Here is a 23,619-nt window from a genome sequence, read left to right as displayed (position 1 = left end):
ACGCACATGGCACCCTCAACTTACACTTACACAGACTACGGCACTCACAGACACAGTTGAACACAGTACCTACGTGGACCGCAACACCGGCAACGGTGACTAACTGTCCCTTCATATCATCTTACTATTACTCGCAGCTGTACTGTTCCTGTACTGTGTTCTATCGGTCTTTCAGCCTCGTGGTTATGCATGTCGGTATGTTACACATTCCATGGTTGGCGGTATCCTATTTATTTGTACCTCCAAGGTGTTATGAATGTCATTAAACTATCTATTATATTAGCAGATATCGCTGAATCCATCTATATCACCATATATCACTCTATTGCCCTTTCTATCTGTATTATATATATGCATATGTGTACATATATATATATATATATATATATATATATATATATATATATATATATATCTGGCGGGGAACGTGACAGGCACACAGCACCACCATATGCTGTAAGGCTCATGTACTGTTCAGGTGTTGGCATTCCGCGTTCCACTAGCTGTTGTGTTTACATTGTTTGAGGGCTGCCTATGTAGGAGTCACACATTGGGCCACCTATACATTACAATTTACAGGTGGTCATGTTTGTGTGCCATCCATTTTACTGTGTGTGCAGGTGGAGAGGTGTCAGTCCGTAGGGGCCTACACTGTCAGAGTATGTGCTATGCGTTCCCTCTTTGCCAAGGCATAGGCATATTGGGCACGCCTCCGTCTGCCTACTGGGGCTGGCACAGTGTGTTCATGGTCTGAATCCCTCTGTGCCTGTAATGGCCTTGGCAATTGTGGTGGGCTATGAGGGCCTTCACCATTTTGTCCCTGCTGCAGCTGCTTCCACAGGATCATATTATGTAGCATGGCACCTACTATGACGATGTGGGCACACATGCCTGGAGAGTACTGCAAGGCTCCACCAGATGTATCCAAGCACCGGAACCATGATTTCAGCATCCCGAACACATGCTCTATGATGATTCTGGTTTGTGCGTGTGCCTCATTATGGCGTTCTTGCATGGGTGTGTGTGCTTTTCAGATGGGAGTCATCATCCACGGCTCCAGTGCATAGCCAGCATCCCCCACAAGATTGCCATGTGGGATGTCCCCCCTGACAAATACCCGATACAGCTGTGAGGCATGCCAGATATGGGAGTCATGGTAGCTTCCAGGGCTGCCAGCACACACATCCATGATAATGCCCTGGGCATTGCACATGACCTGGCAGTTGATGGAGTGGAATCCCTTGTGGTTTATGTAGCGCCTACCATGCTCACCGGGTGGTGACTTGATTTGTATGTTCGTGCAGTCTATCGCACCCAGTACCTCCGGGTAGTGTGCCACATGGTGGAAGTGGTGCATATTGCTGGCCAACTCCTCCTGAGTTCTGGGGAAGTATATCTGCTCATTGGCATGTGGTAACATGGCATCCAGGAACTGGTATAGTACCCTGGATGCTGATGCCTGTGAGATACCCATTATATCTCCAGTTGGCCTTTGAAAGGTACCTGTGGCCAGTATTCGCAGGCTTACACATACCTTCGTGTCCACTGGGATGGGTTCCCTTCTGTTGTTTCTGGTTCTCAGGTGTGGCCGGCACAGCTCCACTATTTGCTGTAAGATGTCCCTGTCCACCCTGTAATGCTCTACTATCTCCAGGTCATGTAGCCCCTGGTAGGTTACCCTTGGTCTGAACACTCTCCTTCTCCTCCGAGGCCTGCGGTGGTTGTCGGCATCATCCTCCACAACACCGTCAGTCTCTAACATATGCTGATGAATCACAGCTATGGCAGCTCCCAACATGTACATTTTAAAAGTTCCCTGTGTGTTTACACCTATGGTGCGGTGTTTGGGAATACACAGGTGTGTGTTGGGTGCTTTCACACTTTATACTATTGTGCTGTGAACACCGATGATGTCATAGGGTGTGTATGTACGATCGTAGCTACAGGTTATCTTATGTGTTTTACTGCTGGAACTACTATTGTGGTGCCTTTGGTGTTGAATTACATTTGCCTGCCGTGGATTACCTCTTGACCTTCCCTTTACATTTCTGCATGTTGCACCTACCATTTTCTGGCGTGCATCCTGCAGCCTACTTTCATTTGTACTTTCCTGGACCTGGCATATATTGCGTTATGTGTTCTACTGCCGGTCTGCTGTCAGTTTGCTTTGCACTGCTGTGTCAGGTCTCCTATCTTTGCAATCCAATACCTCCCCTCCTTTCTTTGCATTCCAATGCCTCCCCTATCCTGTTTTGCAGGTTTCTGCAAGCAGACTTGTCAGCTGTCGTCGATTGGCCTTCGTGGGTTGATTGGTGTTGATTGCTCATTAGTACTCCAATTACCCTACTTCCGCATTTCCTTCTTTTCTTCCCCTGACCTTCCTGTTTCTGCCATTGCTTGCGGCGCGTGCGTCCGATTACTGGGTTTCAGGCATGTTTTCATCCCCGTACACATGCGCTTTTGGGCACCATGAGTGCTCTCAGCTAAACGATTCTATACCTTCCTCCCCACCCCTGTCCTGCAGCTTTGCTTAGCAACGGACAGGCCAGATTTACATTGCTCCAATATGCTTACTGCTATGGTGGCACACCCCTCTGCTGATTTCATGTATCTCCTCTGAGCCACTCCTCGGTGTTATACTGCTGCGCCGTATGGTATAACCTTTATCCGGTGGGACATTTGCGATTCAGTATTATCTGCCTCATTTGCATGGCATTGACTACTAATTCATAGTTACCGTGCCGAACACTATCGCAGGCCCTTAGCAACCCTTGCACCTTGGTTGTGGTGTTCCATGCCTACCATTGTGTATTATGCTGTTAACTTGATTTCTATTACGTTGTGATTTTATGACATTTTTATATTATTTCTTTATGTTACAGCTTCTGCACACATGCCCTGTGGTCGTGCTGTGCATTACTGTGGACATGACATTAAATGTTGTTATTTACGTGTTGTGCATCTTTTCTTATGCCATTGGCTGTGTATTTCGCCATTGGCATATGTTAACGTTGTGATACCTGGGTCTGGCCCTCTTCCATAGCTCCGATGTTCTGTTTGGGAAAATGTAAACCGTGTTTTTTGGTTTACATTTCTGTGGGCTTAGGCTACGCCTGCGCCACTTCATGAATCGCTATATGCCTTCATTTGCATGGTGCGACACTGCACATGGGGTGATTAGCATACCTAAGCCGGGGGCTGCACAGTTCTGGCGTACGCCGGTAGTGCACATGGAATTGGATCATACCTGAATCGCTCAATGGCCATATTTGGTGTTATACCGCCTATGCTATGCCTGCGCCTGGCACAAGCTTCATGAATCCTGGGGAATGTCTAGTATGTTCCTTTCCCTGGTAGTTTTTTTTTACAATCTGAAGCAATTGCTGTTCATGAGCATATGTTGTGAATAATCCCCTTACTAATGTTGTTGAATCAATATTATTCCATTCTGTTTCTGGTAAATTTAAGCCACTATTATTCTTCCCTCCTGTGTTTCATGCAAGAAATGTATGACATTTTCTAAGTCATCAGCACTTGACGTTGGTGGTTTATACACTACAGCAATTGTTATATGTTCCAGTGTTACCTATATTGTTACAGCTACACAATCTATAGTACTGGTGTTATCACTGAACATGTAATAATCACAGTTCTCATAATCTCTAATCCCTATCATCACACCTCCACCTGATTTTTTATTAGAATGTCTGTTAAAGAAAAAGCATTTATACCCTGATAGAACTGGTTTCCAATCATTGTTCTTTAACCATGTTTCAAAAACAATACAAACATCAGTCTTGTGGGAATGTAGCAAATTTTCTAATAATAAAACTTTATTATTAATGCTCCTAGCATTAACAACCACCAGAGATGCATTGAATGTTGCTATCTGTGAAATGTTAAATTTTCGTCCTGGCAAAAACCCTGCCTTGTATTTGTCAAGTACTGGAAAATATCTTCTGCAAATCTTCAATTCCCTGACCTTAATAAATGCACACCATCCTCTGTGAATGTGTGCCCAAAATTAGGCTTGAATGCTCTTCACAATTCCATTTCTTAAACTGAGATATTTTTTTTCATGTAGGTATTTACCCCTAGAAAACTTTTCATTCATGGATGCCTGACTCTTGTTTCTATTTGTGATTTGTAAAAAATATGTCCTGACACCAGTACAATCTATACTATTTATGAGTACTGTGAGTTCCCTACCAACAGTCAAAGAGTCCTTGTGGATGAGATGATTTGTACTGACACGAATAAAAACAGATCCATACTTCTCTACATTAAGGCATTTTAAGTTTCTATTTTTGCTCCTGGCAAGCATAACATGATTCAATGTTCATTATCTTCTCTGCAAATGTCAATCAATTCCTCTAATAATTGAATCTCCAGTTATAAGAATATCTTTTCTGACCAGATCTGAAGAATCTTCAACTTCTAATTCAGTAGTATCTGCTATATCAATTGTTACAAGAGAATGATCTTCATCACCATTAGTCTTATTAATCCCACTGTTTTCATCGCATATTACATTAGCAAACATTCACTTCTCTTCCAGCTGCCTTTGTACACCCACAGCTTGAGCCATGTTGTGAACATCTATCTTATAGGTTCATAGGTTCATAGGTTCATACTAGGCTATCTGCCCGAGGGCATTTACAAGCCTAGCCCATAGTTTTGTGGCTTACGCCACCCCTTTAGTATGGGGAACTATACCCAATATTTTGCTGTGCCTCTGTTGAGCAGTGACACTGAGGTAATCCCTGGGGTATATCTGCGATCTCCCATCCATTGGTCAAGATTTCTCTTGAACAAGGCCAGCGAGGTGCTCTGCCTCACATATACCGGGATTTTATTCCACAGCATAGGGAGTCTTTGGGTGATGAATCTATCCCTCCAGCACGTCCTATTAATAGCCGTGTCGAGGTTTAAGTCTCCGCCCTTGTGGCTCTGACGGATCTAACTTTTTGAGGTGAAGCATATTCATCAAATCTGGGTTTGACATGGCCTTGTATGTTAGGCAAAGGTCACCTCTGAGCAAGCGGTAAGCGACTGAATAGAGCTGGAGTTCTTTCAGTCGGGCAGCATAGGACAGATGTTTGAGACCCTTTATCCTTTTGGTGAGGAACTTTTGTGGCTTCTCCAGCTGCTGCAAGTGTCGGGTCAGATACATTCCGAATGGGGCATTGTACTCAATCATTGGCCTGATGAGTGATGAGTATAGGGAGACTATGACCTCCCTTGATCTAGATGAGAATCCCTTCATGATAAGGTGGGCAATGTAGAAGGTCTTCCTAACTACTTTAGCTACATGGGTGTCGAATGACAGACTACTATCAACCTGGGTCCCCAGGTCCCTGATAACTTCTTCTGTACTCAGTGGATTGCCACCTATTTGGTAGCTAGGGGTAACCTTGTTTTTCCCGAAGGGTATGACTATGCATTTTTGGCATTTAACTTTAGGCCATGGCTCTGGCACCAGTTATCCGTTTCTGTGAGACCCTTCTGAAGGATATCTGTGTCAGATGTGTTTTCTACTATGGCGCAGTTTGCAGTCATCTGCAAACTTTGTCAGCCATAACCCTCCTGTGTTTGCTTGTACTTCGGAAAAGTAGATGCCAAACAAGAGTGGGCCCAGGACTGAGCCCTGTGGTACACCACTTGTGACAGGCTTTGAGTCTGACATGGCGCCAGCAACTCTGACCCTGTGGGTTCTGTCACTCAGCCAGTTTGCAACCCATCTTGTGATGTATGGGTTAACATTTAAGCTGATGAGTTTTTCAATGATACCCGAGTGGGGTATTGTATCAAAGGCCTTCGCCAGATCGAGGTAGGCTGTATGGACTGCCTTTCCCATATCAATGGCTTTGGTGACTGTTTCGAAAAAGTCAACCAAGTTTAGAAGGCATGATCTGCCTTTGACAAAGCCAAACTGGGATGGATCCAAAGTCTGCAAATTCCCTATGTCTTTATTTATGAGGTCCATTATGATCCTCTCCATGGCTTTGCAGATAAGGCTTGTCAAGCTAATGGGCCGGTAATTTCCAGGGTCGGTGGAGGCACCGCCTTTGTGAAGTGGGACCACAGTTGCAGTGCGCCACTCCTGGGTGCGTATCCAGAGGTAAGACTATGATTAAACAGCTGTCCTAGCTGTGGGTTTAATTCCTCGTTGAGTTCGTGGAGCACACAGCCGGGGACACCATCAGGTCCCATGGATGCTGTGTTTTTGCTTTGGAGAGCAGTTCTCACTTGGGCGTTGGAGATGTTTGGGGGCTGCAATCGCTTGGTATAGATATCTCTCCTTTGGGGAGGGGAGAAGTTTGCACTGAACCTGTCAGCCAGTATGTTGGCAATGTCTGTAGGATCAGTAATCTTCACATCATTTTGAACTAGTTCTGAGCATATCTGGGAGTTTCCTCCCAGGTTTCTAACATAGCTAAAGAAGGCCTTATGATTGTCTTTTGAGTCTTTAGCTATTTTTCTCTCAAAATTTGCTTTGGATGATTTTATGAGAGCTCTTAGTTTTTTACTTATAGTGATCAAGGGTGTCTTACCTTTTAAGGATTTTGCTCTATCTTGTAGTAGCTTCCTCCTTTGTTGTAGAGTTTGTTTATGGCTGGGGTCCACCAGAGTGGACGCTTGCCTTTGGTACAAAGAGTCTTTGTTTTGCTTGGGATTGCCTTATCCATGCAGTCCTGCAGGTGCTGGTAGAAGGCATTTGTAAGTGATTCAGTGGCTTGAGTACTGTTTTCCATCGGCTCTGGGGCCTTAAAGGAGACTACACTAGTCTTTAGAAGTGTGAAGTCGGCTTTCGAGAAGTTCTTTACTGTGGTCTTTTTTATTTCAGGTGGGGTGGGATGAGGACCTCCAGCGAGATTAGTTTGTGATCTGATCTCACCAGTGAGGGGTATACTTCCGGTGTTGAACATTGTGCTCCCATGTTCGTGATGATGAGATCAAGTATGTTTTCTCCTCTTGTGGGGATGGTGACTAGTTGTTCCATGGCATTTGAGTTTATGAATTCCAGGAACTTTTGGGCTAGGGTGTTTGGGCTTGAGTAGTGTTCCCAGTTTATATTAGGGTAATTGAAGTCACCTAGTATGATGGTGTTTGGTGATACATTTATCCCTCTAGTGTTTTCAGGAAGGCCATGTGAGGTTCCTGAGTTTGTGAGGGTGGCCTGTAACATGCTACAATTTGCAGAGCAGTCTTGCCTATGGTTAATTGCACCTGGATGGTCTCCGATGCATCGTGCGTTGCCACCAGTCTTGAGGTGTGGGTGTCTTTGATGAATATGGATACCCTCCTTTCTTGGTATTGTCCGGATTTTGGGGCGGAACGCATGATAAGAGGTAAAACCTGATAGTGCTGGGGTGCTCTCAGGAGCCTTGAACCAGGTTTCTGTCACTGCACAGACATCGATGTTCTCCATACTGAGAAGGGCCTCGAGTGCGTGCATTTTGAGATTTAGACTTCTGGCATTGAGCAGCATTACCCTTAGTTTTTTCCTTTTTGTGTTCTAGGGTGGTAGGTTTAGAATTTGAGCCTTGCCTAAAAAGGCACTATGGGGTGGCAAGAGCCTTTGCCAATATCCGAATCCCAGGGTGACAGGTGCAAGCCGTCCCTTGCAAAGCAGCGTGGCTTGTCCAGCATGTCATCCCAGGCAGACAGACATTGGATCCCCTTTGAATGACACCAGAGTTTAAGCCAATTGTTAAAGCTGATCATCTTATCTCTGTATTGTGGCATCATTCTTGGTGAAGGTAGGATACTGCTCAAGGTCAGGGTCATACCTGCCTGGGCTACATAATCAGAGAGCTCCTCAATGTCTCTTTTCATGTAGTCCAAGGAGGTGCGTCTCAGGTCGTTTACACCAGCGTGGACAATGACTGAGTCATATTTGTACCTGCTGTTGAGAGACCTGAGTGCTTGCGTTATGTGGCGGATTCTAGCGCCCGACAGGCAGCTTACTGTGACCTTCTCCTTACTCAGTCTGGTGAGCGGGACGTCAGTGTGTCTGACTATGGAGTCACCAATGACTAGTGTGTCTGGCATTGTGTTTGGCCTTAAGGGCTGTGACTGTTTGACACTCTGACTGTGAGGTCTATGTGTTGCAGGTGTTGTGTTCTGAGGTGGTGGTTGTTTGGGTGTCTGCTTTGGTGGCCTCTGCTGTTTTGGTAGATTTTTGATCAGAGCCGAGTATGTCTTTGTGTGTTTATGTGTATGATTTGAGGTTGTGATGGTACTATGTGAGACTGGGTCTATAGTGTGTGTGGTAACCTTCTCCTCCTGACTGGTCTTGCCAGTCCTATGTTGAGAGAGCTCCGCCTCCAGTTTGGCCGTATAGTTGCATCTCTCATGTATTTGTGTTTTGTGGGAGGAGGAGAGGGTTGTCTGTGTACATGAGGCAATTGTAACATTGCCTCAATATTCCCAGATTCACCAGCTGAGCAGGAGAGGACACTAGCAACTGATGCCTCGACATGCTAGAAGGACTAGACAAAAAAACTTTAAAAGAGATTCCGGGGACGTGGTGACCGAGAAATGGGGTTTGCCTTTTGGGGTGCTATCTATAAGAGTGCCGTATCAAGGTAATAAGTACTGTAGGAGCAAGTGCTAGGTTTAACAGATAGAGAAAAGTCTACTTGGAGTCAAGTAGAGATGATCTTTTAGGTATTAGAGAAAGTGCTAGTAACAGGGATGCTTAAAGGTAAGATTGAAAAGAATGCACTCTGCAGTGTGCACTAGAGAAGTTAGATATGAAAGTAGGTAACTTGAGTTTTACCTGTTTAAAAAGTTAAGGTTTAGTGGAGAGTTACTATTTTTAAAACAGCAAGATGGACTGAAAGGGGTGGTTACTTTTGTATTTTGGTACTATGAAATACTGTAGGATGGCCAATAAATTTAAATAATTGAAGGGGTGGGATTTCAAAAGTGATGGTTTTGTGATTACTCACATAAGCCAGTGAAAGTAGAGAGAAATGAGATATATGGTCAGATTAACATAAGAGGCGGGCAACTAGAAAGACAGTGGTATTTAACAAGACAACTTAAATGAGTGGGAGGGAGGGGAAAAATTCTGCCTGACTCAGAACAGAGAGAGCTGTGGTCTCTTTTCTATCTTTCTCCTCTTTTTTCTTACAGTAATGTTCTTCATTTCTTCCACATTCAGTTTTGATTTCTTCTTTTTCACCTGCCCCTTGCTGCTTTTTTCTGCCTTCTCTTTTGGGAACATGATGCCTTTTTCTGTAGACTGAAGGCTTTCTGATAGAAAAATGTTATCATTCCCTGTAATCTGTGTTACATAACAAAGCAGTGTCCTTTTTATTGTGTATTCTCTTTACTTTACAGACATTTATCTGTTTCTTTTTCTTCCTTGTGAATTTTTGTGAACTTCTCCTTTCTTTCTTTCTTTTTTTTTATTTCCTTTTAAGCACTCTGAATCCTCAGATTGTGGAATACTTGTATCAAGAATTCCAAAGTTTTCAGGGGCATTTTCTTGTTTCACAGGGGTTGAGTATTCTTTGTAGACAATAGACACAATTTTTCCTAAACAAGTTCTAATTGCTCTTTGCTAACATTATTTATCTCACCAGTCCAGTTATAAATACATGTGACAACAGTTCTCCAAGCTGTGCCAATTGCACAAGTGCAATCATCATCAATAAGTCTAGATTTACTACTATGAATGGTTAAGCAAATCATCCAACTTTTGACATGAGGAACAGAGATCACCAGTGTTATCAGGTGTTAACATTTAAATATACATAGCATTTATTAGTCTTTACAAGACATTTATTATAAGTTAATAGTAAATAGTAAGTTAAGTATAATCTGTTAATTATAAGATTGCAAAATTTGCATCAGCCCAACCAAATTGCACCCACCATTGCCAGGCAACTAAAAAACTAAACTGGCTAGAATTTGGACATTACCTACATTACACACAACTTACTTTTGCCCATACACTCATTTATAAACCTGAGTGTTGCCCTTCCCTGAAAAATATCACTGAACTTTATGTCCCATCCAAACATCTACGCTCTAACAACAAACACCTAGTTAAAGTATCAAAACCTAGTAAAAAAGCAGGTAGCTGCCTTTATTCCCATTCCATAACTAAACTGTGGAACACCCTCCCATCATCAGTTACATAATCAGACAACATAATCTCCTTTAAAAGAAACTAAAGCAACATCTCACTGATTACCCCAGCTACACATGCAACACATATCCGCAGCCTCCTTAATCTAGCAAATATGTTTCACATAGCAAATATACTTATGTATATATTATGTTGTTACACCATACGAGTCATCCCTAATCTTTAGTATCATAGTCGACACATCAGTACAACCATCTTAACACATTTTTTCTTCTCTGTCACTTTCTCCTTTTAATACTACCATTAAATATATGTCACCTATAATCTACTTATTCCCACTACCTAGCTATAAGATTTTAACTATATCTGTCTTACCTTTAAGTTTAACTCTCTAATTCTGTCTTTCCTTTCTCCTACTCCCCCCCCAAAAAAATTGAGCTGTATTGTTAAATATTTCTAACTGTATAATTTTCCTACATGCTAATGTTCCATTGTTACTGTCTTGTGCCTTTTTACAACATATTTTCTGTTTAGATAGTTTTCTGTATTATTCAAATTGCTTTATAATTATCATTTTGTTTCCTTACAAATTCATGTAATGATTTTCATATAACTTGGAGCTTTTCTTCCCGGGCCTCCACTGAAAATGTGTCTCAAGCCCAGTGGACTTTCCCGGTCAACAAATGTCAATAGATAAATAAATAAATATTTGTGCTTTAGCAAATCATTAATGGTATACTCATTTAAAGAATCCATATTCAGTTTCAAATGAATAAAACATTATAAAAGAAAAGAATAATCAAAATCAGTTACCACAGAATTCAAAGAGAATTTAAATCAACCTCTGTGAGAAAAATCACACAAACAATATACAACTAAATACTAAAGAAAGTACAACAAATTTGTTGCTCTAATTGTACAAGTTCTGAAAGTTAGACAAAAGCTGGATTTTTTTACATCATGCGCAGTAGTTTCTGTTCACTATATCTAGCAGTCATACCTGTTTTTAACAGTAAAGGTAAAAAAATCAAAAACCAAGACAGGATTGTTTAGATAAGCTCTTGATTGTCCTCTCTGCAGTCTATGTGACTTTATAGCTGACTAGGTAACTTAGGTTGCTAGAGTTTGCCTGTCTAAAACCATTCCCTTTCTAACAACAAACAGTTAAAATTTAAGGAAAAAGAGCAAATATATATCAAAGTAAATCTTCTTGTCTACAAGCTGTCCCTTCCTTCCCTTCCTTCCTATAAACAGTGAAAAAAGTGATAAGAAATAAAATATATATTCAAATAAAACTTATATTACTAGACAACTCCACACTAAATCACAAACAAGACAGGATTTTTGGATAAGTTCTGGCTTGTCCTTACTGCAGTCTGTGTGACTTTAAAGCTAAGTCCCTTAAGTTGCCTAGAGTTTGCCTGTCTAAAACCTACCCCTTTCTAACAACAAACAGTGAAATTAAAGGAAAAATGACAAAATATAAATCAAAGTAAATCTTCTTATCTACAAGCTATCCCTTCATTTAATAAATAGTGAAAAATAGTGGCAAGAAATAAAATATAAATTCAAATAAAGCTTCTCTTACCAGGCAACTCCATAGTAAATCACAAACCAAGACAGGACTGTAGATAATCTCTGTCAATCCTACTATTGTGATTGACTAACTGATTTTATGACATATTAATTCCTTCCCATCATATCTGGATGTGGAAAAGGTGTACATATTTATTTCTCATATTTGATTATATATTGAAATAATAGCATAATGTGACATGCCATTGTTCTAATTCTCTATTTTTTGTCTCCCCCACCCTATCTCTCTTTTTTCATGCATACATACATATAAATATATGCATGTGTGTGTGTGTGTGTGTGTGTGTGTGTGTGTGTGTGTGTGTGTGTGTGTGTGTATATATATATATATATATATATATATATATATATATTTCTTAATATATTAAATGCCCATCAGCAGAGGGAGCTAGACTGACCACTGTGGTTTGGCCCACCATACCTCCACAGGTGGCTGTGGCAGCACCCTTCAGTCAGCACAGACACTCAGCACATCTGGGTCACAACCTGTCAGTGTTGCCTCCACAACTCCTGCCTTACCTGCTCCATCTGCATCAGATAGCTCTGCCTCAGTTGCTGGTGCAGTGTTACCCTTCTGGAGGTGGTGATTTTGTCCCCATTAGAAGCTGGCAGGTCTGGTGAAAGGCATAATGGAGAGGGGCCCCTGTGCCTGAATCAGAAGGGTTGAAAAGGTCCTATGTTGTATTGCTAAACCAATACCACATCCAGCACTGACCCAGCCAACTGACACACGAGACAGTGATGACAGTTCTGAGGGTGAGGACTAAATTCTAATTGTTCTTAAGCTGAATGTGGATGTGCCTCCAAGATTCCCTTCCTATCCCCAATCATGGTGTCACCCAACCCTTTGTGTCCATCACCATCCCTATCTGTCTTCTATGACCTATATGTCTACACCTGCTACCTAACTTACCCTTCTTACCTGACACTCTAATTTCCTAAGTACTTCACATAACATTCCTATGTCTACAAGAAACAAAAAAAAATAGGCACCTGTCCCACAAAAAATTATGCCCCATGCATAGCTTTCCACTTTGCCTATGTATCACCTTGACACACTTGATTTGGTCCAACTGGCTATACAACATTATTCTGTCATTGTCATCCATACCTGGTGTGGTGACTCTCCAAATTCATGAAATTGTGTGAACAGTACTACACTGATATTCTGAAGAAGTGGACGTGCTCTCCATCACCATCCTGTAAATTCCTATATTTTTCCCCTTGTGAGCTACCCTCTGCTTGCCCCCCCCCCCATTTTCACCATTTCTTCATAAGCTTAATCTGGTTGAAAAAATATTACATCATCATGTGACACATATCGTCAGAAATGTCTCATTGAAAAGCCTTCAGTTTTGTCCTCACCATTTGTGCATAGGTTGGCATCACACATCAGTGCTGAGTAATGGTGAATGGCATTTAACTTCCTATGACAACAGCTGAAGATTTCAATTTTAGCTGTACTAACAAAGTTTGGATCATACAAATGAACTTAAATATACTGTGCTATAGAAATACACAGTGAAGCCAGAATAAAGGCAGTACTTTGAATCAGTTACTCTAAAAGTTCTTAGGCTGCTGGATGTAATGAACTGAAAGTTCTTTTGTGGTCTGTTGAAATAATTCCCTTTCTGATGTCTGATGTTTTTGTATAGTGTCAGGGGTTCGTTTACAGCTAGTTGTCAAATTATTATTTCATGACATTTTAGATTCCTATCTTATGCTTAACTGCAAATGCCTGCATTTATCTCCAGATGCACCATTTCTTTAATGTACCATTTGAATAATACAGCAAGAAAACATTGCAAAAACATTCCACCCTGAACAGGGACACTTAAGCCACCCTTATCCTGCTCATGACTTGATCTTGTTTCTGCTTGCCTACCCCTTTTGCTTGCTATAGTAACACTTTATTGTACAGGGCATGCCTGATTGATAATGAAGAAACCTCTAAGACTGTCACAACATAAAGATGGTCCTAATGTACCATAAACAAATCTCTTGGTATTTCTCTTTCCATCACTCTCTCTTGCTTTACCCTTTCTGTTTCAGAAAATTGTCACTGTCTATTCAATTCTGTGATTTAAACTGTGTGAAGTAGGAGTTCCTTTGTGGCATGCTGAGGTAATGCTCACATGCATAGACTCATTTTTGCATAAGTTTAAGGTTCTAATAACATGTCAACCTGCTATTGACTATTTTTATTAAACTACTTCATGTGTAGCTGTTGCCTACTTATTGTTATGAGCCTCCATTATCCTACTTCTGTGGTAATGCATTTGCTTTCTGCCTCAACGTTCCCCTCACTGTGTCTCTTCCACTTTATGCATCATCAGTCTGTCTCCTTAGCAATTGTTCAATGCCTGGCACCTGTAATTTAAGGGGAATGGAAATTCACACCTTATGAAAAAAATCATATTTTTCCTTTGGCCACATGCCTTTGGTAGCCTTCGCACTACTGTGATTAATTATGTACAGTCAGGCTATTCTTCTCTTGACAAGCTGAAGACTTGAATATACATTGCAAAGGATGTTTCAGTTGCAAATGCTGTTAGGAAGTATGCTACCCAAAAATTCTAGACGTCATGACAAATGTGTAAATCGTGAGACATAATACCTTAACAAAACACATCTCTGTTCATCTACGGATCATATATTATGCTGCTGGGTGTAATGTACACTTTATGTACTGTTGATATTGTTGTTACTGGGCTCAATGTTTTGTGACTGTCCCTACAAACTAGTAAAATTAAGGTTGTAAAGTAATATTTCCTGTGTAGTGTGTTAACATAATTTACATGTCTGTAAAATGCTTTGTGCATAGTGTCAAGGATTTGAATCTAGAAATATTTGAAAGTTATACTTCATTTATAGTTTCATTTAATTTATATTACTATTATGTATTTAACTGTTGTCCACATACCTTAGTAACCCACCATTACCCTGCCTATGTCTCAATCCTGTTTCTACTTTTTGACCCCTGCTTGTTTCCTCTAGGAAACACTTGATTTTACACAGCATTGCTTATTACTTATCATGAAAAACATAACAGTAACACACCACAAAGATGTTAAAAAATGGCCCAGAAAAATATAACATTCATTATCTGTTTCTGTCCCTGCCTCCGTATCTCTATCAGTTGCCACTTCGGAGCCATGCCTTTTTACTGTTTCATATTTATTTTCCTACTGAGTGTAATGTACACATTACAGGATTTTACAACTGCCACCAGTGCATTGAATACTAATGCATACATTCTCCTTTGCATTAATCTGTTGTCAGCTTTGAACTTGGTGAAGTAAGAGTTCCTATGTGGTCTGGTTAGATAATACTCAGGTCTGTAGGTTTGTTTTGGAATACAGTTAAGATCCAAACCCAGATGTATACCAAAGTGTTCTTGAATGTTTTGACTCCTTTGTGCATAAGTGTTGGCTTCACATTTTGTTAACACATCATTACCCTGCTGCTGTATTAATGTGATCTTTGTTGGGAACTCTGTCTGTCAGATCTTGCCTGAATAATTATGGTGACAAAATGAACAGTAACACAACACAAATATGTGAAAAAGTGAACTATACATTAATCTCTTATTATGTCTGCATTACTGTCACCAACTATCCACCTTTTCCCACTCCTTCTGTGTCATAATAAGCCTTCTTGATTCAAAACTGTTTCCATAAGCCATGTTTCTAACAGCAAAAATACTATTGGTTCCTCATGTGTTTTGCAATACACCTCTCTTATACGTATAAAGATTGAAGAACTGCACCTGTCATGAAAAATGTGTAAATCATGACACCTGAAGTATGACATAACACATATCTGTTCTGCATTCCATCCAGACATGGTTTCATGTGTATACTGCTTATTTGCACAAAGGTTAGCAAGGAACATCATGGGCTACAGTAAATTCCTATTTAAAGTTCAACATACTGCATCTTCCACTCAGAGGAAGAATTGTACCTGGGAGAGGACTTTCCCATCCCCTTATCCCACTTTTACTACAAACATTTTCTCTGAAACACACTGATGAGGTCATCCTTTTATAAATACAATCTCTCACTATGAAAGACAGACTTCTCCTGGGGTGCTGGTGGTTAATACTGTGATCTCTAGGTTCTGTAACTAGATAGGTAGGGGGTTCAAATCCAGCATTGCTTATATACTGTGAAAGTGTGCACTGTTATGTACAATTGTCTCCATGAAAACACTTCTTATGTAAACTTCTACTAAGGAGATATGTTTTCACTAGAAGAGGTTACCCCATACATTGCTCTTATACCTAGGTAACTCCCAGTTTTGGAAACACAATAATTACATCATGCTTTTAAAAATAAACTACATCACAATTGTTGTATGACTTAACCTGTGATGCTGTCTGTTGATACTGTGCTCTGTAGACTGCACAACTAAATAGGTAGGTAGTTTGAATCCAGCAATGATTGACTACTGTGACTATGTTTGTCTGTCATGTTGAGTAGAGAAGGCTTATAATGTTTATGGGCTAAGCAGCTGTGTTTTGTTACTGTTCTCCTCAATCTCTTTCCTTTTCAGAATAACATCGCTGTATTAAACAATGGTGGTGCACTGTCACAAAGGTAAACAAACATTTGTGTGGCGTGTGCAATTCAGTCAATGTTCTATACCTTGTGATCTTAGACAGTCAGTTCAAATCAAGCCATTACCTCTTAGAGTCCCTTGTCTCAGTATGGCTGTGAATGTGCATGCAGGTAAAACTGTTGCCACCCAGCTATCTGCTGTGTGCATTTACAGCTGGGAATTCCTATTACAAGAATATCTGCTAATGTTCCACACAGACATGCTTTATTAGGTAATGATGATGTCATTGGATGGAATTAAGCTTTCCTATGAGCAATAGAAATACTTTTCCTGTGGTGTGATGAAATTAGATGATGTTCTGTATGTCATTGTCTAAGTAAGACATGTGTTCAAGTCTGTGATTATCAACACATTGTACATGATTGGCATTCTCACATCACAGTGATCATTGCATTATACAACACGCATGTTTGTGTATACCTACCAGCAGGCAATGATGTGTGACAAATGGCAACAATGTTTTAAAGAAATTACAGGCACACATATCTCTTGCAGCAATTACATGATGTCATGGTTTCAAAAATCCAAATATCTCACAATTTTAGCACACTTCCACAATGGCACTTTCATTCTACTCGATATCATGTAGCCTCTGTTGTCACATAGTCAGGTGTTCAACACCCATAATGCATGAATGACATCTACAACTGCTACAATGCATACAATTACAGTAGGAGAAGCTTCTCTCATCCTTTTTATCTCATACAAATTTATTGCAACACAATCACATGATGTAATTACTTTACAAAGCTGGATTCGCACAGTTGTGGTAAGACTTTAACTGTGGCATGTGTTTCACATATGTCATTAGTCAGTGGACTTACATGGCTTAATGTTCAATTCCAGGAAAGGGCAACAGTATATGACAGCATGAAGTTATTGTTATCAATTTTTACTGTGGAGAAAGAAATATTAACTAATTTTGCAATTTCCTGGCAGGCATAACTCACACCTTCTTCCTCCTAATTTTAGTTTTCCTACTGATATTCTTTCATCTTTGCTACTCCACAAATGCTACTCCAATTGCTCCAGTGGCACAGGCTAAGCTATTGGGAATAACCATAGACTCCCACCTAAAATTTGATATTCATCTCAACTTAACTATTAAAAAAGTACATGCTAAACTGGGGTCACTCTACCGTATCAAACCATTTCTTATCAACAACACAAGATCAGCCATTGCTTGCTCCCAACTTCTATCCACCCTACTCTATGCATCTCCCATTCTGACTAATCTCAACAAAACTGTACTAAGCAAAATGGAAGACTGCTATAACAGAATTGCCCGCTTTGCTGCAAATTGCTCATATAGAACTCATCACTGTACTGCTTTGAGACAGCTCCACTGGCTTGAGCTGCCCAACCTCCTAACCTACAATCAGCTCTGCCTCTGTAATTCTATCTATTACCTCCCCAATAAGTGTCCTGCCCTCAAAAACCTAGTACAACATCACTCAGCCAAAAGGCCTCTTAGATCATCAAGCAAACTACTACTAGAAGTCACCAACAGCTACAATAGCTTTGGAGATGCACTATATAGTAGTTCAGTGGCTAAAAAATGGAACTCTGTCCCTACTAGCATTCAAAACACATCATCCAAAGCTTCCTTTAAAGACCACATCAGGCAACATCTCAAGCAAAGTTGGCAGTGCCATGATTGCTCCCCAGGCTAGTGAAAGTGAATAACATATGCATACTAAATCTAGAGCACTTGATAATAGTTTTCAATCCTACTCACAAACACTGGCTAATCTACAATGTATGTACTGTACCTGTGTACTATGTATGTATTCTACCTATGTTCCAAATTTCAGCTGTACACCACAAATCTATTAATTACCTTTATTTTTAAAATTAATATTTTTTTTGTTCTCTCCACTGTAACTGTTTATGTGCCGCATACCACTGTAAAAACATGTCTCTATTTGTGTGTATACTGATCATGTCTAAATAACTAAATGCGTCTGTAATTTTTCTTTGTGGAGCTTTTCTCCCCGGGCCTCTGCTGAAAAAGGGCCTTTTAGGCTCAGTCAGACACCCCCGGTTAACAAATGTAAAATAAAAATAAATCTTTAAATATTGACAGGAATTTATAAAGTTTACCACAAACTGTAGACAACATGTACATTGACTTTAATCTTTCTAATTGACTTAAAAGCACAAAAAATGTGATAAGAATTTTCTAGAATACATATTGTGTATACTTACTGTACACTTAGTGTAGGCTTTATTGAAGCTAGCCAATGGGTTTCAATTCTGCAGCAGTGTGTGTACAAACCAACAGAAACACCTTCCTTGGAAAACAAACATTAATATTGCACTGCTCACAGTTGTGTGAACATTAACATAATAACCTCCCTGTCTTCGTTCTGACAAAATAATATTGTACAGATTATAATTGAATGTCCTTTCTTACTTCACACATTAACTGCAACAAGATCCAATGCTATGTCATGTAGTACACACAGTCAGTACACAGCTCTGTAGTATGGTATGCAGCGGTTTGATTCTGGTAACATTTGTCTGTCAGATAACTGAGTCAGGCAGGAATGGCTAAGGAAAAGAAAATATTTATGGGACAGTCAGAGAGACACATTTTTATGGCATCAGTCTCTAAAGTAGGGGGTCCATAGCCATTACAATAGGAAAGTGCTGTAAGCCCTTCAAGTGTGTTCATCATGACCCAGGTAGTATGCCTGTTTCTATGGTGCCAATGATTCATACATTGCTTTGTGATATCTGTCCTGGCATGCGTTCTAGTATAGCAAGATGGACATGTTAAGTATGTCATTGTTGACAGGCAATACTTAATTTCCAAATAATAATAATGTTCTGTATTTCATGTCTTCATCCAAGCATTTATGTATTACTGTAATACTTTTCTTTATATTGAAGGGCTTTATAAGACATTAGGACTTACATAACATGCCTTACTGTATGGCATTATGCAAGATCATCATAAATTGTAAGTCAGCCTGTGTTAGGACAATTTCTGAGTATTTATGTTGTTTAGATGCTGTTATAGGTTCATAGGTTCATAGGATGATACTAGGCTATTGGCCCAGATGCCCTTATAAGACTAGCCAAGAATTTCCCCCATGTTCCCACAAAGTCAGCACCTGTTTCCCCTGTCCAGCAGAGACACAGGTGGGATCCCAGGGTTGTATTTTTCATTTCCCATCCAGTTGTCCAGGTTCCTCTTAAAGAGGGGTAGTGAGGTATTTTCTTTAACATGGAGATGGAGTCTATTCCACAGATGGGGGAGTCTTTGGGACACAAATCTATCCTGCTAACAAGTTCTTTTACTATCACAGACCAGGTTGGGGCCTTGGGAGTGGGTTGTTCAAGTGGAGTTTGACTTACAGATATGCAGCAACTCCATCAAGGCTGGGTCTGAGATAGCCTCATATGCCAGACACAGGTCACCTCTGAGCAGTCTGTATGAGACTGAGTAAACGGACAGGGCTTTTAGTCTATCTGTATCAGATAGATGTTTGAGACACTGGATTTTCCTGGTCAGGAACCTCTGTGGTCTCTCCAGCTGCTGCATGTGCTTGGCAAGGTACGAAGGGGACATTGTACTCAATAATGTGTCTGATAAGGGAGGAGATGTTATGACCACCTTGTTCCTGGATGAAATGCCCTTACTTATGGGGTGAGCCATGTAGAAAGCCTTCCGTACAATGGAGGCAATGTGGTGGTCAAAAGTCAGGTTGCTATCAATCTGGGTGCCCAAGTCCCTTATGACTAATTGCATGCTTAGTACAGTGCTATTAATGTGATAATTAGTGGGGACACCATTTTCCCCAAAGGGGATAATGATGCATTTCTTGGCATTCAGTTTGAGGCCATGCTTCTGGCACCAGTCATTAGTTTGGGTAAGACCCTCTTGGAGAATGTTCACATCACTAGAGGAATTTAAGACAGTGCCCAGCTTGCAGTCATCTGCAAACTTGGTCAGCCACAGAACACTGGTTTTGACTTGCAGCTTAGAAAAGTATTTCCCAAATAGTAGAGGCCCCAAGACTGATCCTTGCAGTACACCTCTCGTTATGGGTCTACTACTAGAGGTGGCTTCCCCTATTTTGACTGAGTGAGTTCTATCAGTGACCCAGTTAGCTACCCATCTGGTAACATACAGTGATGCCTAGCTGGAAGAGTTCATCTATTATGCCCAAGTGGAGAATAATATCAAAGGCTTTGGCTAGGTCAGGGTAGGCCCTCTTCCATGGCTTTGGTGATTATTTCGAAGAAGTTGGCCAAGTTTAACAGCCATGATCTCCCTTTGACAAAACCAAACTGTGTGGGGTCAAGCATTTGGAAGTTGCCAATGTCCTTGTTTATAAGGTCCATGATAATGTGTTCCGTGGCCTTGTTGATCAAGCTAGTTAGGCTATTGGGCTTATAATTGCCTGTGTCAGTGGATGCTCCACCTTTGTATAGGGGGATGACATTAGCTGTCCTCCATTCAGCTGGGACAAAGCCGGTGCTTAGGCTTTGTTTGAATAGGGTATAGGTCACAACAAGAGATGTTGTCAGTACCCATGGAGACTGTATTTTCTGCCTTTGAGAGGGCATTAAAGACCTGCTCCCTGGTGATGAAGGGAGGGGTGCAGCATTTGCTGTAATTTGTTGTGAACATGCCCAGTATAACCATGCAGTAGATGCGCTCCATTTATAAACAGAGACCATGAACTTCTAAAATGTCATCAGATCTGTGTTGTCATTTGTCACTGGTGTATTTTGAGTGTTGCTATATTACAATTTAGGATGTACATGAATATACAACTCATGCTTGTCTAATGAATCCTTCAAGGTAATGTACCCCCTTTTTATGGTTGCTAAATGACAACAACTGGCAAAAAAATGTCCCTTTCTGATGTGCATGACACACCAGCTGTAGGGATCATTTCTTCTTGTCAATACATGATGAAGTGGAGAATACAGCAGTGCTGTCAGTTATCACACATATATTCCCAGCGTATACATGTCGTATTCAGTAACTGCAGTCTATGCGAATAGTCTCTAATGTATCCACTGTCCCTGCTGTGATCTCAATTAGCCATGTTATCAACATTAATATCACATTTATTCCCCCTTGTTACAGTGTTGCTTTGTGTCCCTCTCACATCCTTTATTAGGATGTCCATTTTTAATTATGTGCATAGGTCAAGAATTATAAACAGAATTAATTACCGATATAGAAGTATTAACGTTTAGAATGTTTCTTTGTGACATACTCACATTTGGCTACATTATTTGAGTACATTTTCTCCATTTACCCTCCCCTCTTACTTATGTCTGCACTATTACCATGATATTGTGTGTACATTCTTTCTATTTACCAGCCCCTGTATCTTAATTCTTGTAATCGACTTGCTCTTACTTAAGATAAGCTGTCTGTGTGTGCTCGCATACTAGGTTTGCTTACAGACAAGCTGTTTTGTTTACATTGTGTACTAGTACTTCCCTGCACCTTTTCTTGGCCATTAACACTGCTGCTAGCCATGAAAAGATGCTGCTAAACATGTTCGCGCAATGAGTAGCATGCATATTCCCTGAGCACTGCTGCTCATTATGCTAATGTATTTAAATCGCATAGGGTTTGCTCGAAGCATACATGAATCCCAGGGAATAGTTCCAATCCCATATTGTTGAAAAAAGTCTACGGTTTTCTTGTACACAGGATTTTCTTGAGAAATGTTGATTTGAAATTAACAAGGTCACAGACCCTTTGAATTTATTTATTTATTACTAATACAGTATTATAAATGGAAAGTATCATATATCAGATTTTTACATTTTGCCTATTTCTTTTTCAGTTTATTAATATTGTCTTTAACATTAGCAAATTTATCTGTGGAAACAGTCTTACCAATGGCAGAACACTCTCGACTCAGAATGGGTTTTTTGGTACCTTTAGAAAAACATCTGGGTGATTACTGTCTCTACGGGGAAAAAAAACAGTTTGTTTACATGGAGCCCTTCTATCTAAACAAACTAGGAGAAAGAGAGAAATTCCTTTCCTGAAGTTTTCTACCAGCTAATTATTATCCAAATTACATATGGTGTCTTCATTCTCTCCACTACCATTTAAAAACTCTTGCAATGCATTCCCATTATTAGCACCAAGTCAGCTCATCAAAACCACCAAAGAGACATTCACACTCTGTAAAACCTGAGTTAAAGTCTGTGTAACCACATTCACACTTTCTGGAACTGAATGCAGTCTAAACCCCGGTAGTGGAATGTCCTAGACATTCTCCCTGCTATAGAATAATAGTGCAAAACTAAAAAAAAAAAAATCTTATTATGGTGGAATATGAAACAAACGTAAAAACAACAACAAAAAAACGTGCATAGCAAGGAGTATGAGTGAATTCAATATAAGTTTTGCATTTTCATCCAAAACAATTATAGCAGGACATCATCAGAACAACATTATTTGAAACACAAAACCTTACACATACATATTAATTAACCACATGACCTCATTAAGACTATATATTCTACTACCACTTTTTCATGGAAGTACTATTTATAATCACCACTAAATCTTCCACTTCATGTCTACCGCACTATATTACCTACTCACAAACTTCCCTAACTACATGTGATACAACATACTACAAAATTCAGCTTTCATTGTTGCAATCTCTATCCACCTGAGCAATTTTTGACTTTTCTGTTCATCACCATAATTCTTGTATAATTATTTTTGCTACAATTATTATCTGTAAATACTCTTGCTTTGATATAATTTTTGTGTATGTATAACCACTGTAATGGGAATGTAATGCCATTCACCATGGATTCATGTTATATTTGTAGCTTCTGTGAAGCTTTTCTCTGCAGGATACCAATGAAATTTTTTTTTCTGCCCATTCAGATATTACCTGTATTTTCTATGTTTTTTTTTTTCCTAACTGCAATTACAAGTAAGGCTAACATAGAATAATTCTGCAATGCACTCAAAACATATTTGAATAATTTTAGTAATTCAGTGTGGATGGTTTGGCTTAGTGGTTAAGATCTTTACCTTACAGATGCATGGTACAGAATTTAATTCTGACCTCTGGTCATTGCCTAGGCTGTAATAGTCTGCAGACTGATAGCCTAGTATTTGCATCTGAACACGGCAATAATGTTGTCTTCTAGCAGACAAAATGCCATTACTTGTACAAATTTGAAGGTTGAAAATTGTGAAGTGAATATTTTGTTTATTTCTTGGAAAGAACAACTACATCATGTTTTCATCTTGCCTGGTAAGGAGAAATGAACATGGACACTCCTTTATT

This window comes from Protopterus annectens, chromosome 8.part0 (genome assembly GCF_019279795.1).
Source record: "Protopterus annectens isolate FY-2018-M chromosome 8.part0, PAN1.0, whole genome shotgun sequence".
NCBI lineage: Eukaryota > Metazoa > Chordata > Ceratodontiformes > Protopteridae > Protopterus > Protopterus annectens.
This window is presented reverse-complemented; position numbering follows the sequence as displayed.